Here is a 17,430-nt window from a genome sequence, read left to right on the forward strand (position 1 = left end):
GCACAACCTGTAACCTCACTCCTGCCCTCCATTACCTGGTCTACAGTCTATGCCCTGCACGCAGGAGCATGGGTAGATGAGATATACTCCCTCAGCACAGGCAGGACTCAGCTGGTATCCCAGACATGCAGGACTGAGGTAATTCACAAGTTTGTTATCAGCCATACTCAGGCTAATGCAGCGGTAAGAGACTTTCAGCTGAATTTGTGCAAATGTCTTATGGCTTTATTACAAATCTGTAATTTTCTCGCGTGCATGGATGTATGTAATTTGTCCATTGAGTTCTTTCTGGATGAGGCCTTTGATCAAACCAGTGCCCACTGCTGCTGGGGCAACCTTTGATTGACAGTCCATGCTCACTTTGTGACCTCATTTCTGTGTTTGCACTGTACTGTGTTGTGCTTGTCTCTAGGAGAAAGAACAAGGATGTTTGTTGGAAAAATGGGCTGCCTACCTCTGTATGGCCCCTTCTCCAGCGACAGCCTGTTTCTCACAGTGTCTTCTTACCAACAGTCCTCGACTGGGTCCCTGTTATACTGCTATCTGTTATTGGTCTTTGACACACTTGATCATCTGGGCTCCTGCACCCCCTGTGGCTCAAACATCCATATGGACTTGGACTGAAAAAGGAGAAGTAGAGAAAGAGATAGAGAAAGGGGGAAAGCTATATAAGCAATCTCTGAATTTGGGGTTAATTTCTTTATAATACATTTTAATATACAATCTCATTATGAAAATAAAAGGCAAAAAGGTTAACATCAGAAGGACAGTCACAGGGTGCAACATTTCATTAAGAACTTCAGTTGCTCTTGGTGACTATCCAAATATAATGTCCCAGCAATGATGTTCCCTGTCTTTTTTTTGTTGCTTCATGACCCTGTGGATTTTTCTACATCAGAATGAATGGTAATCAAAATTTTCTGTCCATTTTCTCCAGCTTCCTTCAATAGCATTTTTCACATCCAAGTGAAGTTCATTCAGTAGGAATAGGCTTCTGCTCTTAAGTCAATGCATAATTAAATCATAACACTTGGTAAGATATAAGAGGAGCTAAATAAGTGAAATCACATCCCATAATGTCAACAAAGTTACAAGCATAAATATTAGGGTACTTGTATGTACAATAATGTTGTCTACAAATACAAAATCACAAGGGATTCTCACACAAACATATCCACTCCATCAGGCCCATCCTCTGTGCTCTAGGGGCTAGAGTGCATCTCCATTGGGATTTAATCCTGACACAATGATGTGGTATATGGTATATACTGAAGCACCACGTGCTGTTACAATGAAAACTGTGTCTTACGATTAGTGGGGTCATAAAGGAAAATTAATAGTTGCTACTGTTATCTAGTTGCTAGGAGTGGAATTCCCTTTTGTATTATTCCAGGTTACCTTTTGAATGCCACCTGCCTTTGTAATTGCTGCCCTAGTAAATTGCACCCACAGGAGAGAAGTGGGTGTAGAGCAGAATGCATATGGTTACCATATTGATTAACATAAACAAAAGAAGCCAGGGTTTCAACCTGTGGGTTGAGCTTGTTGATGTGTTAACCAAATTTGATTCCTGCTGGCCATGATTGCTCCTACAAAAATGATAAGCAGTTCTTTGATAAGTAACTCAGTCTTCAGTGGGAAGTGCTGGCACAATTCCCAGTAATGTTCCTGGAAAGATAAAACAGGACAAGTCTCAGCAGAGCTGGCCTAGACAGGTTACCACTTAATTGCTCAAGGTGTATAACAGTTTGGAGTAATGACAAAAGTACCTTTTTCCACTCAGAGTATGTCTGTTCTGTCTCTTTAAATGCAGTTGAGTAGTAAAAATATCTTTATTATAAATAACACGCTTGGCATGGAAATTGGTGTAAATTATCTTCTACTGTAAAAACAGGGTAGCGCACTGTTGTTGGAGGTTAGGATTTTGCCTTTTTTTTTTTTTTTTTCTTTCTACAAGGGAATTTTTCTCTTATTTGTTGCCTAAGACATGGAAACAATGATACTTGGGAGAGAAAAGACGCGCAGTTGGCTACAGTCTCTTAGCTGGGGAGTGAGCTTGGTGGCTAGGGAGGTTTTCTCTTGGGAAGTGCAGAGACATTGTGGGACTTGGCTGGGGGTCAGGGACTGAGCTCAGCCCTCTCTTGCCTTCTCTCTTGGGGGATCGGAGGGGAGACAGTTGTGGTCTTTGTGCTGGACTGCTGCTGTGGGGAGAATTTGATGCCACTGCAGAGTTTTGTCCCTCACTGCTTCTCCTTACCATGTGTCAGCTTCTGCTTGCAAGAGCAGCTGTTGAACTGGGACATTTCCTACACCCGATCTCACTGGGAGGGACCCTCACCATCTGCTTGGGTGCCTTGGGGGAAGCCTGGGACCCCAGTGTGGTCCCTCCCTCTGGAGGGAGCATTTCCTGGCTGTTTGCAGGAGCCTGGCTGCCACTGCCAGCCCCAGGACATCACATGAGAGACCTGAGAGCCAGGGGAAAACTCAAAACCTGGTCCCTCCACCTTCTCTCTCCTTTTGGGACTGCCCAGTTCCGCTGTTTTCTGCTCCTGCTCTGGTGGTTTCTGCTACATTTTAATTCAACACCCCATCTCTGCCTGGACCCTTGCTGCTCCTGCCACGGCTTCAGGGTTTTTTGCAACACTTTGTTTGCCTCCACAAGCCTGCTCACCTGTGTTGTTCCAGCTTGCCACTCCAAGGTTCCTGCTGCAGCACATTTCAGCACCCATAGTGGCACTGAGACCGGCTGCTCCCCGTAGTTTTGCAGATGCAGCCACCTCCCCTCTCCTCCACCGCCTGAGCCGCCATCGCGTCATGAGGGAGACGAGCTCGCGCCACAGCGCCCCCTGCTGGAGCGGGGGAATCATCGCACCCACCTGCCCGACCGGGAGCCAGCAGCGCCCCTGCTGGCTGTGCCCGGAACTGCACCACAGGGGAAAGCGCCTGCGGCCGGGAGAGGCTGGGACCGGCTGGCTGCTTCTCTTTGCTGCTGCTGTTGTTGTTTCTTTGCCTTGTTATATATATTCTAGTAAAGAGCTGCAGTTCCTTTTCCTAGATCTTTATCTGACAGCCCCGTAATTTCAAAGTTATAATAATTTGGAGGGAAGGGTGTAATATTTCCATTCCATGAAGGTTCCTGCCTTCCTTGGCAGACACCTGTCTTTTAAACAAAGTATTTTAAATTGTCAGTATAGGGTAGAGTGAAAGAGAAGCAAGAGAGAGACATTAAATCAGAGAAAGAAAGGAAGACAGGTCACCAGTCCTGGCTCGAGCATTGATTCAGCTGATGGAGTATCCAGGCAGAACAAGGCCATTTGTCTCAGAAAAGTACTGTCCTCCACATGGACCCCTCTCCACCCACATCCCATTTGTTCTCACAACTTCTTAGTAAGAACCATCAGGTGGCTGCACAGCCATCAACCTGTGGGTTTGAGACATATAAGAGTCCCTTTTCTTCTGTGCTCCTGCACCAGTGCTCAGTGAGATGGACACAGATGGTGTCTGTGCCATGAACTCTGGGCAGGAAGAGCATGGGAGGAACCAAACAAGCTCCATGGGGACACTGTGTGCCTGAGCTGTTATTTTGAGCCCAGCTGTGCCTTCAGGAGTTTCTGAAGATGCTGTGAGAAAAAACAGGATGTGGCTGGAGAAGGGGCCATACAGAGGTAGGACAGCACCTTCCTGGAATAACTAACCTTGCTGTAGTTCCTGAAGAGAAGCAAAACATGGGACAATACAAGGAGGCGAATGAGGTCACAATGTGCACGTGGACTGTAGGGGGGATCAAGGTCACCAAAGACCCCTGAAGCTTGTGACCCATTTCCAAAAAAGTTGGAATGAACAGACTGTATGAGCACTCATTTGCATAGAAAGCAAGAAACCTATATTTGGGGCAGACAAACCTATTCATGAAAAGGTCTGGGCACTGGCCTCAGGACCTTGGACATCCAATGGACTGGACTAGCGCAGGTTGATGGATGCTGAAGCCAAGACTGACAGCTCATCCACTGTATTGATCCAGGACATTTTTTTTCTCTCTGGTTCTCTCTCTTTATCTCTTTCTTTCCCTATATTTCTTTCTGTCTTTCTCTCATTAATTCATCTCCCCCTCTTTAATTTCTCACTTCTCTTTCACCAAGCTGCTTAATCCAAATCCCACTGCCATGTCCTTATATTGTAGGTCTGGGATTACTATAACACATCAAGATTCACACTAAGTGTGTAATTTATTAATAAAACTTTTTTTTTTTAATGCGGACTCTCTGACTTCTGCTCTTCCTTTTAACTGTGAGCATTTATGAACTTTGAGTGTTTTCTACAGCTTAAGGGTGGGACCCCACAGCCTGTGTAACTTGATTGGCAGATACTGATCCCATCTTCTGCATCACCTCAGCCCTGCATGTCTGGACAGCAGCTGGGTCCTGCCTGGTGCTAAAGGACTCTATGAGGTACCTGTCTCATCTGCCTTTGACCACATGTGCTGCTCATGGACCTTAGACTGGGTAATGCAGGGGAGGAGAAGGAAGAGATGAGGCTACGGGCTGGTCCCAGACATTGCTGTTTCCCTTCCCCATTCCTGCCACCCTTTGGAGCCATCTTTTCGCTGTTTGCCATTGGCTGTGGAGTAGCCAGGGATGTTCTTCATCAACTCCAATGGAAAAGGCAGAAAGGAAAATCCATTACAGGGACTCCCATGCTCTGCCCCTCCACCGTTCACCCTCAGCAGACTGGAGGACTTGCCACAGAAAGAAGGACAACTTAGAGGCCAAGGCTTGGATGCAAAACAACTTTAATGAATGTAAGGTAGAAACAGAGGTGGCTCACAGAAAGCACCAGGAGCAGCCACAAAGATGCAGTGAAGCTTGTGCAGGGTGTCCATCTGCCTGCCCAAAAGAGGGAGGGAAGGCAACAGGTCCCCCTAGGCTGGCCTGGGGAAACATTGAGAGCAAAGGAAAGAAAAAAAAAAGTAGAAGGGAACAATGGCTCAGACACTAAATACCATGTCTTAAAGCTCTATCTCCAGCCCAGAGCCAGCTGCTGAGGTCTTGGAAGTTCCTGCATAAAGACTTTAGGCAGCTTTAGCAGGGGTGGCATCTGCTGCCACCATAGCGGCTGGTGATGCAGGAGAGGTCAAAGCCCCCAGAGTTGATGGGCACTCCCTGAGAGCTGAGGATGCTGCCAACAGCAGCAGAGGTGGAGGATCCCACGGCGGTGTTCTGTGGGAAGGAGCTGAGGATGGGCCCAGGCAGGGTCACCACCACGGCCGGGGGCTGGATGGCCACGTGGGAGTCCTGGCACTGCCTGACACAGCACTCATTGCAGCTGTTGGCCAGTGGGGTGGGGCCACAGGGCTGGCAGCAAGGGTTGCAAGGCTGGCAGGACATGGCTCGGGGTCACAGGTGCACCTAGGATGGAAGGCAGGGAGAAGCAGAATGTGAGGACACATGAGAAGCAGCAGTGCACCCAAACACCCTGCAGCCAAGGCACCTCCTGGCCCACATTGCACTGCCCAGCTCAAAGTCCAGGAGATACCTCAGCCCAGTCCCAGCCTCTCTCTCTCTGCACAAGACCTTCTCTCCCCTGCCCTCTCCCAGCACAACCAGCTCCCAGCCCTCAGCTCCAACAGCTCCTCTCAGCTGAGACCTCCAGCCAGGCAAGAGCTGCTCTTGAAGCAAGGAAGAGAAGAGGCTCTGCACTCACCTGATTCCTGAGGAGGAGGAGGTGAGAGAAGTGGATGAGAGAGCAGAGACTTGGGCTGCCTTTTATAGCCGTCTTGCACTGCCTTAGGCCCAGAAGCACCTTAGTGGAAGTCATAATTTTCTGACCAGCTCATGTCAAATGTGCACTATCCCAGCTAATAATGGGGCTGTGTCCTGTTTTCCTGCACTGCTGCCTTTTCATTTCCTGGCTAATTCCGCGTGCTTTCCTATATGAAGATCTATTTCTGTAAGTGTGAAAATGACAGCATCAAGGATTTCCAAGGCAGAAAGACGTCAGCACAGGCAGAAGTCTCAGATTAATTGTTATTGGCATCCCCTGTGGGCAGGTGGTGTTTACCTCTGTCATTCCTGTGGTCTTGGTGGTGGCAAAGTTGTCAGAAATTGGGCACCGCTCTTGTATTCTTTCCCACGTGCCCAAGGACTCCGCTGTGAAGGCACATACTGCATCTCCACAACAGAGTTCTCAGCTAATGAGGTTTCCTGACCTTATTTGAATGTACAGTTCTTTGTTTGTTCCATGAAGACATGTGTGAGCACACGTGTGCTAGTCTAGGCTTGTAGTAAAATCCCTGGTCAAATTGGCACAAAGATAATTCTAGGAGGTATTCAGAAACACATGGTTAACAAGGCAGTCATTTTTTCAACCAGTGTGAGTTCATGAGAGGAAAGCCCTGCTTGTCAAATTTAATTTCCTTTCACAACAGGGTAACCACGTAGCTGATGAATGGTAGCCAACTGATATAATCTTTTATGCAATTCTGTGAAGTTTTTGATACCTCTTCTCACAGGATCCTTCTGGATAAAATGTCCAGGACACAGCTGGATAAATACATTGTGTGATGGGTGAGCAACTGGCTCATGGGTCAGGCACAAAGGGTGACAGTGGAGGGGTCACACAGAGTGAGGAGGACCTGGAGATGATTTGAGTGCTGGCAACTGAGGCCAGTGCTTGGGTCTCACTAGGAGCAGATGAAGCCTTGTTTTCTGGACATAGGAAGAGCCAATCACTAACAGCTCTGAAGATCAACATGCTGCTGGCCAAGACTGGGCCAATGAGAGAGGTCGGTAATGCCTCTGATGACATATTTAAGAAGAAAATCAAAACAAAATCACACAGCTTTTCTCCTCGTAGGGAAGAGGAGGAGTTGAGAACATGTGAGGGAAACAACATGGCAACACCAAGGTCAGTGGAGAAGGAGGGGCAGGAGGTGCTGCAGGTACCAGAGCCAAGATTCCTCTGCAGGCTGTGGTGATGACCGTGGTGAAGCAGCTGTGACCTTGCAGCCATGGGGATCCACAGGGGATGCAGAGATCCACTCACAGCCTGTGGGGATCCACAGGGGATGGAGAGATCAACCCACAGCCCATGGATGCATGGGGCATGCAGAGATCCACCCACACCCCACAAGGATCCACAGGGAATGCAGAGATCCACCCACAGCCCATGGGGATCCCTGGTGAATGCAGAGATCCACCCACAGCCCATGGGGATCCACAGGGAATGCAGAGATCCACCCACAGCCCATGGGGATCCACAGGGAATGCAGAGATCCACCCACAGCTCGTGGAGAAGGTGCCCTTGCTGGATGCCTGGAGGACGCTGTGATCCAGTGGGAGGCCTCGAAGAGAGAGGGGGTCCTGCTTCCAGGCTGGAGCAGTCTGTCCCTGGAAAGTGCACCCCTTGAAAAGATAGACCCATGTTGCAGCAGTTTTGGGAGGACTGTCTGCCCATGGGAGGGACTCCCATTGCAGCTGGTGCAGTGGGACTGTTGCTTGTGAGAGTGGACCCATGCCAGAGAAGTTAGTGGAAAACTGTCTCTCTGGACTCCTCTCCAGGAGCAGCAGAAGAAAATCTCGGTGATGAACTCACCCAAAAACCCCCATGCCCTGTCTCCCTGCACTGTTGGTGGGAAGGAGAGAGGGGCTGGGTGGGGGGAAAGGGTGTTTAAAGGGATTATTTTGCTTTTCATTATCCTCCTCTGATTCTGGTAGTAATAAAGTCACTTTGCAACTTTAAGTTGAGCCTGTTTTGCCCTTGAGGTGTTTTCTCCTGGTTCTTATCTCACTCATAAATCCTTTGTTATATTTTTTTCCCCTCTCCACTGCCCAGCTGTAGCAGGGGAGGGTGAGCGAGTGACTTTTCTGAGTGCGTGGTGTTGGGCCAGTGTCAAACCACAGCACTTGCATAGCTTAAGCATGCTTGATACCAATTCCAACTTGTGAAATATCTGAGAACTGAATATAACAACAGCAGCTGGGCCCTTTAGCCATCCATTAAAGAAGGTATGAGGTCGCTGCCTCCATATCTGTCGCTGTGTGCTGGCCATGTACACCAGGCAACAGAACAGAAGAAAAGGAAGAGATGAAGCTGTGGGCTGTTCCCAGGCACTGTTTTTTTCTACCCTCACTACCAGTACATTTTGGATTGGTGGTCTAATTGCCATTGGCTGTAGAGTAGCAGGGGATGTCTTCATCAGCTCCAAGGGAAAAGGCACAAAGTAAAATCCACTGCAGGTACTCCCACCCTCTTCTTCCTCTATCTTTTTTCCTGAGCAGACTGGAACAGTTCCCACATGGAATATGACGGGCAGACACTAAGATGCAGTGGAGATCCTGCAGGTTGTCCATCAGCCTCTCCTGTGGAAGGAGGGAGGGCAACATGGCCTCACTAGACTGGCTGGGGGAGATAAAGAAAGCAAAAGAAAGAGAAAAGTAGAAGAAGGAAATAGCAACCTAAAGCTCTGTCATGTGCCCAAACAATGGAGACCTTGTGCATGAAGGTGAGAAGCACAAAAGTGGTGCCCCTTTCCTGACAATTTTGCCATAAACAAATCTACAGGCATGAAACAGGCTCACATCACCTGCCCACAGGGGATGCTGCCAGCCCTTGATCTGAGCATTGTGCCTGTGCTAATGTCTTTCTGCCCTAAAGTTCTTGAACCTCTCATCTTGACACTTACAGAAGTTTGCATAAAAGAAAGCACGTGGAATGCACTAGGAAATGAAAAGGGAGCAGTGCAGGAAAACAGGACACAGCCCCATTATTAGCTGGGATAGTTTGCATTTGAAATGAGCTGGTCAGAAAATTATGACTTCCACTAAGGTGCCTGTGGGCCTGAGGCAGGCCGGGACTGCTATAAAAGGCAGCCCAAGTCTCTGCTCTCTCATCCACTTCTCTCACCTTCTCCTCCTCAGGAATCAGGTGAGTGGGAAACCTCTTCTCTTCCTTGCTTCAAGAGCAGCTCTTGCCTGGGCTGGGGCTCTCAGCTGAGAGGGGCTGTTGGAGCTCAGGGCTGGGAGTTGCTTGTGCTGGGAGAGGGCAGGGGAGAGAAGGTCTTGTGCAGACAGAGAGAGGCTGGGACTTGGCTGCGGTGTCTCCTGGACTTGAGCTGGGCAGTGCAATGTGGGCCAGGAGGTGCCTTGGCTGCAGGGGGTTTGGGTGCACTGCTGCTTCTCATGTGTCCTCACATTCTGCTTCTCCCTGCCTTCCATCCTAGGTGCACCTGTGACCCCGAACCATGTCCTGCCAGCCCTGCAACCCTTGCTACCAGCCCTGTGGCCCCACCCCACTGGCCAACAGCTGCAATGAGTGCTGTGTCAGGCAGTGCCAGGACTCCCACGTGGTCATCGAGCCCTCACCTGTGGTGGTGACCCTGCCCGGGCCCATCCTCAGCTCCTTCCCACAGAACACCGCCGTGGGATCCTCCACCTCTGCTGCTGTTGGCAGCATCCTCAGCTCTCAGGGAGTGCCCATCAACTCTGGGGGCTTTGACCTCTCCTGCATCACCAACCGCTTTGGTGGCAGCAGATGCCGTCCCTGCTAAATCTGCTGGCAGCATCCTTGGGCAAGAACCTCCATGACCTCAGCACCTGTCCTGGTCAGGAGATAGAGCTTTGGGACATTCTAATTAGAATGTCAAGCCATTGTCCCATTCTCCTCTCTCCTTTTGCTCTTTCATTTGCTCTCCATATCTCCTTAAGCCAGTCTAGTGGAGAGCTGTTGCCCTCCCCTCCTTCTGCAGGCCAAGCAGAGGGACACCCCCACGGCATCTTAGTGGCTGCTCCTGGTGCCCTCTCTGAGCCACTCTGAGTATTTTTTTCCTCTATACTCAATAAAGCTTTTTTGCATCCAAGTATGGGCCTCTGAGTCCTCCTTCATTCTGTAACAACTCTTTCAGTCTGCTCAGGGAAAATAGCAGGAGAAAGAAAATGGTGAGATTCCCTGTAGATTTTCCTTTGTGCCTTTTCCCTTGAAGCTGACAAAGTCATGCATAGCTTCTCAGCAGCCAAAGGCTGAGAGACTCCCTCCAAAGGATGGCAGGAATGGGGAAGGGAAAAACAATTCCTGGGACCAGCCCACAGCCTCATCTCTTCCTTCTCCGCCTCTTGCTTACCTGGTTGAGGCTCCATGGCATGCAAACAGAAGCACAGGCAGATAAGATGCACTCCCTCAGCACAGGCTGGCAAAGCTAATAACAGATAATGCAGGGCTGAGAAAATTCACAAGTTGGGATTCGTATCAGCCATACTCAGGGTATGCAGTGGTAAATGACTTTTGGTTGAGTTCGTGCAAATGACTTAATGCTTGACTAAAGGTTCACATTTCTTCCATTTATGGATGGATATTATCTGGGCATCATCTTCCCTTTTGACCAAACCAGTGCCCAAGAGTATCAGGTAAAGGATGATGGACTTGGTGAACAAATTGTCTGCCAGAGACAGCCCACAGATCATGATGTCATAGAATGGTTTGGGTTAGAATGGATCATACAGAAAATCTAAGTCCACCCAGGTACCAGAATCACAGGTGCTTTTATCTAGATCAGGACGTTCCCAGCCCCATAAGTGAGAGACTGGAAGTATTTCATGTGATTTTACGTGGAGGAAGGGGCAGCTTGGGCTCTGCCCTGGTGAGGCGATATCCTACTCCATGCACCCCATTGCCTCGACTTTTATCCCAGCCCTTCAGAGGCTACCAATCCCTGGAAAACACAGTGAGCAGGTGAGGTGATGAAGAGGTATTTTATACAGAGAGAACTGCTCTTTGCAAAAAAAGGAGAAATTAATTTTTGCTCAAAACCAATAATCTCCAGCAAAACGATCATAGAATACTGGGTAAAAACCTGATCTGACCTGTTCTCCACTGTTACAAATAACTATGTAATTGCTGGCTTTTGCATTTATATATTGGCTTTTGCAAATTATTATTAATCACAAAGATCTCAATATACCACGATTTGTAACTGCTCTTAACTACTTTAATATAGTATAATCTGTCAGTTTTTGTATGCAGTATGTAGCTTATATATAGCTTAGTCCTTTGCAAAGTATTAAAACAGACTATGTGTTAATGTTAAATGCCTTTATTTATGTTAAGAGCTATGTTGATTCAATGTACTTGTGGAGTACCTTATCTGAATGATAACAGTGAAAAGAACCATGAGAATAAATACCAAGAGAAAAATGCAAGGAGAGATTTAATACTGTCCAAACAATGGAACAGAGCTTTGAGAAGAAATGAAATATATGAATTTCATCTACAGGATGGCATGAAGACGAGTCAAAAGTTGAGCCAAGCAAAAAAATTCCCGGAACATGTAAACCCACATGAATGTTTGAATATGTACAATCCCCATGAATATGCATTTAACCAATGTAATGAAAGAGTATGTAAGAAAATTGTTTTAAGCTAATGGCCTGCTCCTGGCAGTTTGCCAAGCACCTCAGCACTAGGTACTGTCCCTTTTCTCCCTTACTAAACTTTAAAAAATTTGAAAGAGTGAACCTTGTTTCTCACATCCACTGATAGAATTGCTAAAAGCTTATAAACATTGTCCAACTTCATAAAGAGGAATGTGGGCTAAGGAAAATTGGCAAAATTTGCAGTTAGTAGCAGAGAAAACTGGAACTTTGGCAAAAGATGGGGGAAACTCCAGCAAGGGAAAAGGCCTGGTATCCATTCCCCTAGAGGCTGAACTCAAAGAGAAATGTGTTGTGGAGCAGCAACAGAAAGATCTGATTGAGTTGCAAATATCCTTAGGGGCTGAAACAATAGCCCACTTCAGGGCAGATTGAGAATGGAATGCCCAGAAGAAGCTAGCCCAAAACCTGAAAAACCAGTTAAACAAACTTGTCCAAAGCCAAAGAGCTTTAGAGTTGCAAATTAACGCTGTTGGGGAAGGTGTAGAGAATTAATTAGAGTTTTTCAGCCCTGAGGAAAAGGTGGACCTCAAACATGATGTCACAGTCCTCAGCCCTTGTGAGTTTAATGCAGCAAAACCAAACCCTCCCTGCACACTTAACTCCCGTCCACCTGTAAAAACTGAGGAGGCAGAGAGGGAATCAGAACTCCCTGAGCCTGTTATCACTTCACTCCACTCTCCAGACAAGGGGTTTGAGTCAGGAAATCCAATTCTCCTTCACTTCCTTTCACCATGCTCTGCCTGCTTGTAAAGACAAGATTCATTTATCAGGAGGCAGAGTACTCAGTAACTCAGTAATTCTGCAACAGAACTGGTTAAGTTACCAGGGAAACTTTGCAATTGTCCCAAAGAAAATGGAACAGAGATGTTTTTTTAAATTTCACTGATGGGGGTTTTCTTGGTTTGAGATAATTTAAAGAATGGGCAATCTAAAATAAGTAATCTTAATTCTAATAAACCCATTTCCACCAATAAAGAACAAAATATGAGTAGATATAAATGAAAAAAACCCAAACAGTTTACTAACGAACAGAACAGGCAAAAAATAGCTGTAAATTACTGCTAGATACAAAATTGCTGAACCTCAAAAAACCCCATGGGAACCAAAAGAAACATGAAATTCCAGAAATATCCTTCCCAAGGTGTCTGCATGGCTTGAGGGACAAGGGGAAGATGACATCACACCCTTTCCTTCCAAGATGGCAGGGGACCATATGGTCCAGGGAAAAAAGGGACAAGATAATGGTAAGTCCTGCTGGGAAAGGCAAGAACCTGTAGAGCAGTTCTAGTGGCTGATGAAGACTTGCCAGCTTAGGTGGGGTCTGCGCTGCTGCTGCTTCCTCCTGCCATTCATGGGGCTCCCCTGATGCTGCTGCTGTCCTCTGAACTGTGCTTGTGGTGGAAGGGAAAGGACAGGTCTGTCCACAGCAGCATAGGGTGGTCTGACCCCAGGAACTTGCTCGCTTTTTCGCTCCTGGCAAAGTTTTTGAAGTTAATTTCAAAAAAGTTTCTAATTGCGAAATTCAGTCTTTAAAAGTGGCTACAGTTGTAAATCAAAAGTAAGTACCTTCAAAGCCAAGATCCCACCTTCGCCAATTGGTGAAGAAAAGAGAGAAGAAGGTGAAGAAAAGAAAAAGGTGCCATGAAAGAGAAAGAGTCTCTGTTTCCATATTCTTCTTTCCTGGAGTGGGGGCTAATCCATCTTGACCAGCTTGCTGGAGCATGGCTGCCTGCAGAGACTGGCAGCACCTGTGCAATTCATCTCCAGGTAGCTCAAAAGTGCTATCTGTAGTCTCTCTGAGACAAGGGAACAAAAACAAAAAGAGAACCCAAAAATGAAGAAGCCTTTCTCCAAGCAAGACCAAGAGCCCAGCCAGGCAGTAGCCCATGGGGTGTTTGGTTCACAGGAATGGGGACTGCGACTGCGTAGCCTGAATATGGCAGATACTGATATCACCTTGTGATTCACCTCAGCCTTGTATGTCTGGAAGGCAACCAGGTGATGAAGAAGTGTATGGGTTGCATATTTCATCTGTCTTTGACCATCTGTGCTGACCTGTAGACCATATGATGGAGGGGAGGAGAAGGTAGAGGTGAGGTTGTGGGCTGTCCCCAGAACTTTGTTTCCCATCTCTATTGCTGCGACTGTTCAAAGCCGGGGTTTCCCTGAAGACCATTCTCTGTGGGGTAGACAGGGAAGATTTTGACAGCTCCAAAAGAAAAGGCAAGAAGTGAAGTTCACTGCAGGGAGTCACAAAACTTGTTTTCTCCAACTTTTTCCTTGCGTTGACCGGAAGAGTTCCCGTGGAAAGAAGGAGGTTTTGGAGGCCATGGCTTGGTTGCAAAACAACTTTATTAAGTCTAGAGAAGAAAAGGAGGTGCCTCACAAAGACCACTTGGAAGACCAATAAGATGCAGTAGAGTTCCTGCAGGTTGTCAATCTGCCCACTCTAAAGAGGGAGGAAGAGGAAGGGCAACAAGTTCTCCCATGTTGGTCTGGGGAGACACAGATAGCAAAAGAAAGAGAAGAAGAGGAGACAGGAGAAGAAGGGGACAGCAGCTTGAAACTCTAATTACAATGTCCCAAAGCTCTATCTCCTGCTCAGAATCAGGTCCTGAGGTTGTGGAGGTTCTTGCCCGAGGATGCTGCCAGTAGATTTAGCAGGGACGGCATCTGCTGCCACCAAAGCAGTTGGTGATGCAGGAGATGTCAAAGCCCCCAGAGCTGATGGGCACTCCGCCACAGCTAAGGATGTTGCCAACAGCAGCAGAGGTGGAGGATCCCACGGCGGTGTTCTGTGGGAAGGAGCTGAGGATGGGGCCAGGCAGGGTCACCAGCACAGGGGAGGGCTCGATGACGACATGGGAATCCTGGCACTGCCGGACACAGCACTCATTGCAGCTGCTGGCCAGTGGGCAGGGGCCGCAGGGCTGGCAGCAAGGGTCGCAGGGCTTGCAGCAGGACATGGCTTGGGCTCACAGGTGCACCTGGCACAGAGGGCAGGGAGAAGCACAGAGTAAGGACACATGAGAAGCAGCAGTGCACCCAAACACCCTGCAGCCAAGGCACCTCCTGGCCCAGCTCAATGCCCAGGAGTGTTCTCAGCCCAGTCCCAGCCTCTCTCTGTCTGCACAAGACCTTCTGTCCCCTGCCCTCTCCCAGCACAAGCAGCTCCCAGCCCTCAGCTCCAACAGCCCCTCTCAGCTGAGACCTCCAGCCAGGCAAGAGCTGCTCTTGAAGCAGCAGCAGGAGGAGGAGGAGAAGGGGCTTTGCACTCACCTGATTCCTGAGGAGGAGGAGGTGAGAGAAGTGGATGAGAGAGCAGAGACTTGGGCTGCCTTTTATAGCAGTTGTGCTCTGCCTCAGGCTCAAAGGCTCCTTTGTGGAAGTGGTTATTTTGTGACCAGCTCATGGCAAATGCTAACCATCCAAGCTAATAATTGGACTGTGTCCTGTTTTCCTGCATTGCTGCCTTTTCATTTCCTGGCTTCTGCCATATGACTTCCTATATGAAGGTCTCTTTGTGTAATTGCTGTGATGAGATGGTCAGTGATTTCCGAGGCAGAAAATGTCAACACAGGAAGAACGCTCTGATCAAGGGCTGGTGGCATCCCTAGTGGCCAGGTGATGTTCACTTAGGTCATTTCTGATTGGATTGTTCATGGCAAAGTTTTCAGGAAATGGGCACCGCTCTTGTGCTTCTTGCTCACAAGCTTAATAACTGCAACGTGAGGGGACATGTCAGAACTTTTGATGTTCTTTCCATCTTCTACTCTGCTCCTTATTATCTCCTGTTCTCTATATGTCCCAGGCCCGTGTAGTGGGGATGTGTTGCCCTCTCTCCCTCGGCATGAGAGTCAGATGGACACCCTGCAGGAGGTCCACTGCATCTTAGTGGCTGCTCCTGGCTCCCTTTGTGAGCCACCTCCCCTTCTTCTTTAGACTCATTAGTGTTGTGCATCCAGACCTCGGCCTCCAAGTCATCCTTTATTCTGTGGCAACACTTCCAGTCTGCTCAGTGAAAAAGGTTGAGAAGCTGTGGGTGGGATTTTACTTTGTGTCCTTTCTCTTGTAGTTGATGAAGACATCCCTGGCTACTCTGCAGCCAATGGACGTACGATCCTGGACGTAAAGAATGGCAGCAGTGAATATGAGAAACAATCTTCACCTTGGGAGTAATAGTCCACAACCTCATCCCTTCCTTCTCCTCCTCTCCATTACCTGGTCCATGAGTGTGGTCAAAGACATGACACCCTTTTGAAATCTGTATAATTCTTCAGTACTGGCAGGGCCAAACTGCTGTTCCAGACATGCAGGACTGAGGTGATTCACAAGTTGGGATCAGCGCTTGCCACAATCAGGCTGTGCAGAGAAAAGCAGTGTATAACATTTGTCAACTGCTCCTCTAAATGTTAACATCTTGCACAGCTGCAGCCTCCCTTAAAATGCAATAGCACAGAACAAATTTCTTATGCCTGGGAACACACAAAGTTACCTCTAGGATGGGTTTTGTTGTGTGGCTGACTGGCCTACTCATATGTTGTGGCCAGTATTTCTGTTGGAGAACAGGACAACCCTGTGCTTATGGTAGATTAACTCCTCTACTACTTGACCAAGAAGGTTTGAAACATGAAAGAGAAAAGTGTTCATCTTATCAGTTGACAGAGGACAGTGATCCTCAAGTTACCCTTTATAGTTACCCTTTATAGTGAGCTGGTCACTGCTGCCTTTTGAACACCTGGAGTCAGGGTAGCTGTGAACTATCACACCATAAAGAAAACAATGTGTGCTTTAATTAAAGATATAAATTACACTTCACAAGCATTAAGAGCCCTAAGTACAGAAATGACACAAGTCATAGAAGCTGCCCTTGGAAACTGAGCAGCAATTGACTACTTGGTGTTGAGACACAATCAGGATGTGAAGAATTTAATGGGATGTGTTAGTTCAATCTTTCCCATAAGTCCTGACTAATAGCAAAGAAAGAATCAACTAAAGAAACTAGCCAAAGTGCTACAGACAGAGAAGGACTGGATTTCTCTTTGCTGTTTTAGTGGGTGGGTAATTTCTCAGTTCCAGATGGTTAGGATAGTTGAAACAACCTGTTGTAGTTACTGTGATGTGATGTGGTACTCATGACCTTAATCACTTGTTGTTTAATTCAGTGCATACTGCTGTGCAGACTTGGTCAATATAATAACTGGATATGGCACTTTAAAGAAATTATATTAAAGTCTCAAAGTGGGGATTTGCTATGGAACAAGTTCTATTTCTTCAGAAAGTTTTTGCTGCAGTGGGGGAAGATGTTGGAAAATTCTTTTGACCTAACACCTAGTGTATGATCCCTATATTCATGGTTAATGCTTAGGTTTGCAGCAGGCAGTGCTTAGTACAAATACCAGAGATTAATGTGGCCTAATGCTTCCTCATTTACTTATATTGGTGATTAATATGGATTAGCCAATATCCTATGTGCTAGTTGGTGTTTTTACAGTTGTTTTAATATAAAAGTTAGACCTTCTATGTTGGTCAGTTGTAATGGTTTCTCCCATATACCCCATTTTGTTCCCACTAATAGTTAAGTCCTAAGTTATTTACCACAAAATTTTCTGATAACTTGTCTGCCCATCAGTGTGTCAGTCTCCCTGCTCTTCCCCTCATTCCCTAATAAGCCCTTGTCAATCTCAGTTGTACTGCCCCTTACTCTTGTCAGTCATTCTTGTCACTCCCCTTGTGTTCTCAAATGTTCTGTGACAGTTAGCTCTGTCTCGATGGTTGATTGGCTTGTAAGTCTTCTTCCCTCCCCTGAATAATCCCTATTGGATTTGTTAAATGATGTAATCCTCCCCTAAGAGTCCCTCATTGCATGAGAGTTGTATCCACCCCTTGTACCATCCCCTCTTTAAAAATGCTAATCAGACCTATTTTCTCTGTCACTCATCTCTGACCCTCCTGGGAATAAACCTTCCTTGGATTAATACGAGTGATCTCTCCCAATTTCCTTTGT

At 47.3% G+C, this 17,430-nt stretch overlaps 1 long non-coding RNA gene and 3 pseudogenes across 1 annotated transcript; 1 reads left to right on the plus strand and 3 right to left on the minus strand.

Annotated features, from left to right (window-relative positions):
- Positions 1-212: 212 nt before the first annotated feature.
- Positions 213-2,802, minus strand: LOC135292429 (uncharacterized). The gene is made up of 4 exons (XR_010354775.1): positions 2,672-2,802; positions 1,530-1,668; positions 508-620; positions 213-408 (listed from the first exon to the last, which is right to left on the minus strand). It is a non-coding gene; the product is annotated as an uncharacterized LOC135292429 (long non-coding RNA).
- A 2,276-nt stretch (positions 2,803-5,078) lies between these two features.
- Positions 5,079-5,833, minus strand: LOC135292433 (feather keratin Cos1-2-like; annotated as a pseudogene).
- Positions 5,834-8,789: 2,956 nt separating this feature from the next.
- Positions 8,790-9,544, plus strand: LOC135292430 (feather keratin Cos1-1/Cos1-3/Cos2-1-like; annotated as a pseudogene).
- Positions 9,545-14,080: 4,536 nt separating this feature from the next.
- LOC135292432 (feather keratin Cos1-1/Cos1-3/Cos2-1-like) lies at positions 14,081-14,835 on the minus strand (annotated as a pseudogene).
- Between the last annotated feature and the right edge of the window lie 2,595 nt (positions 14,836-17,430).

The sequence above is a fragment of the Passer domesticus genome, unplaced genomic scaffold, assembly GCF_036417665.1.
Source record: "Passer domesticus isolate bPasDom1 unplaced genomic scaffold, bPasDom1.hap1 HAP1_SCAFFOLD_355, whole genome shotgun sequence".
NCBI lineage: Eukaryota > Metazoa > Chordata > Aves > Passeriformes > Passeridae > Passer > Passer domesticus.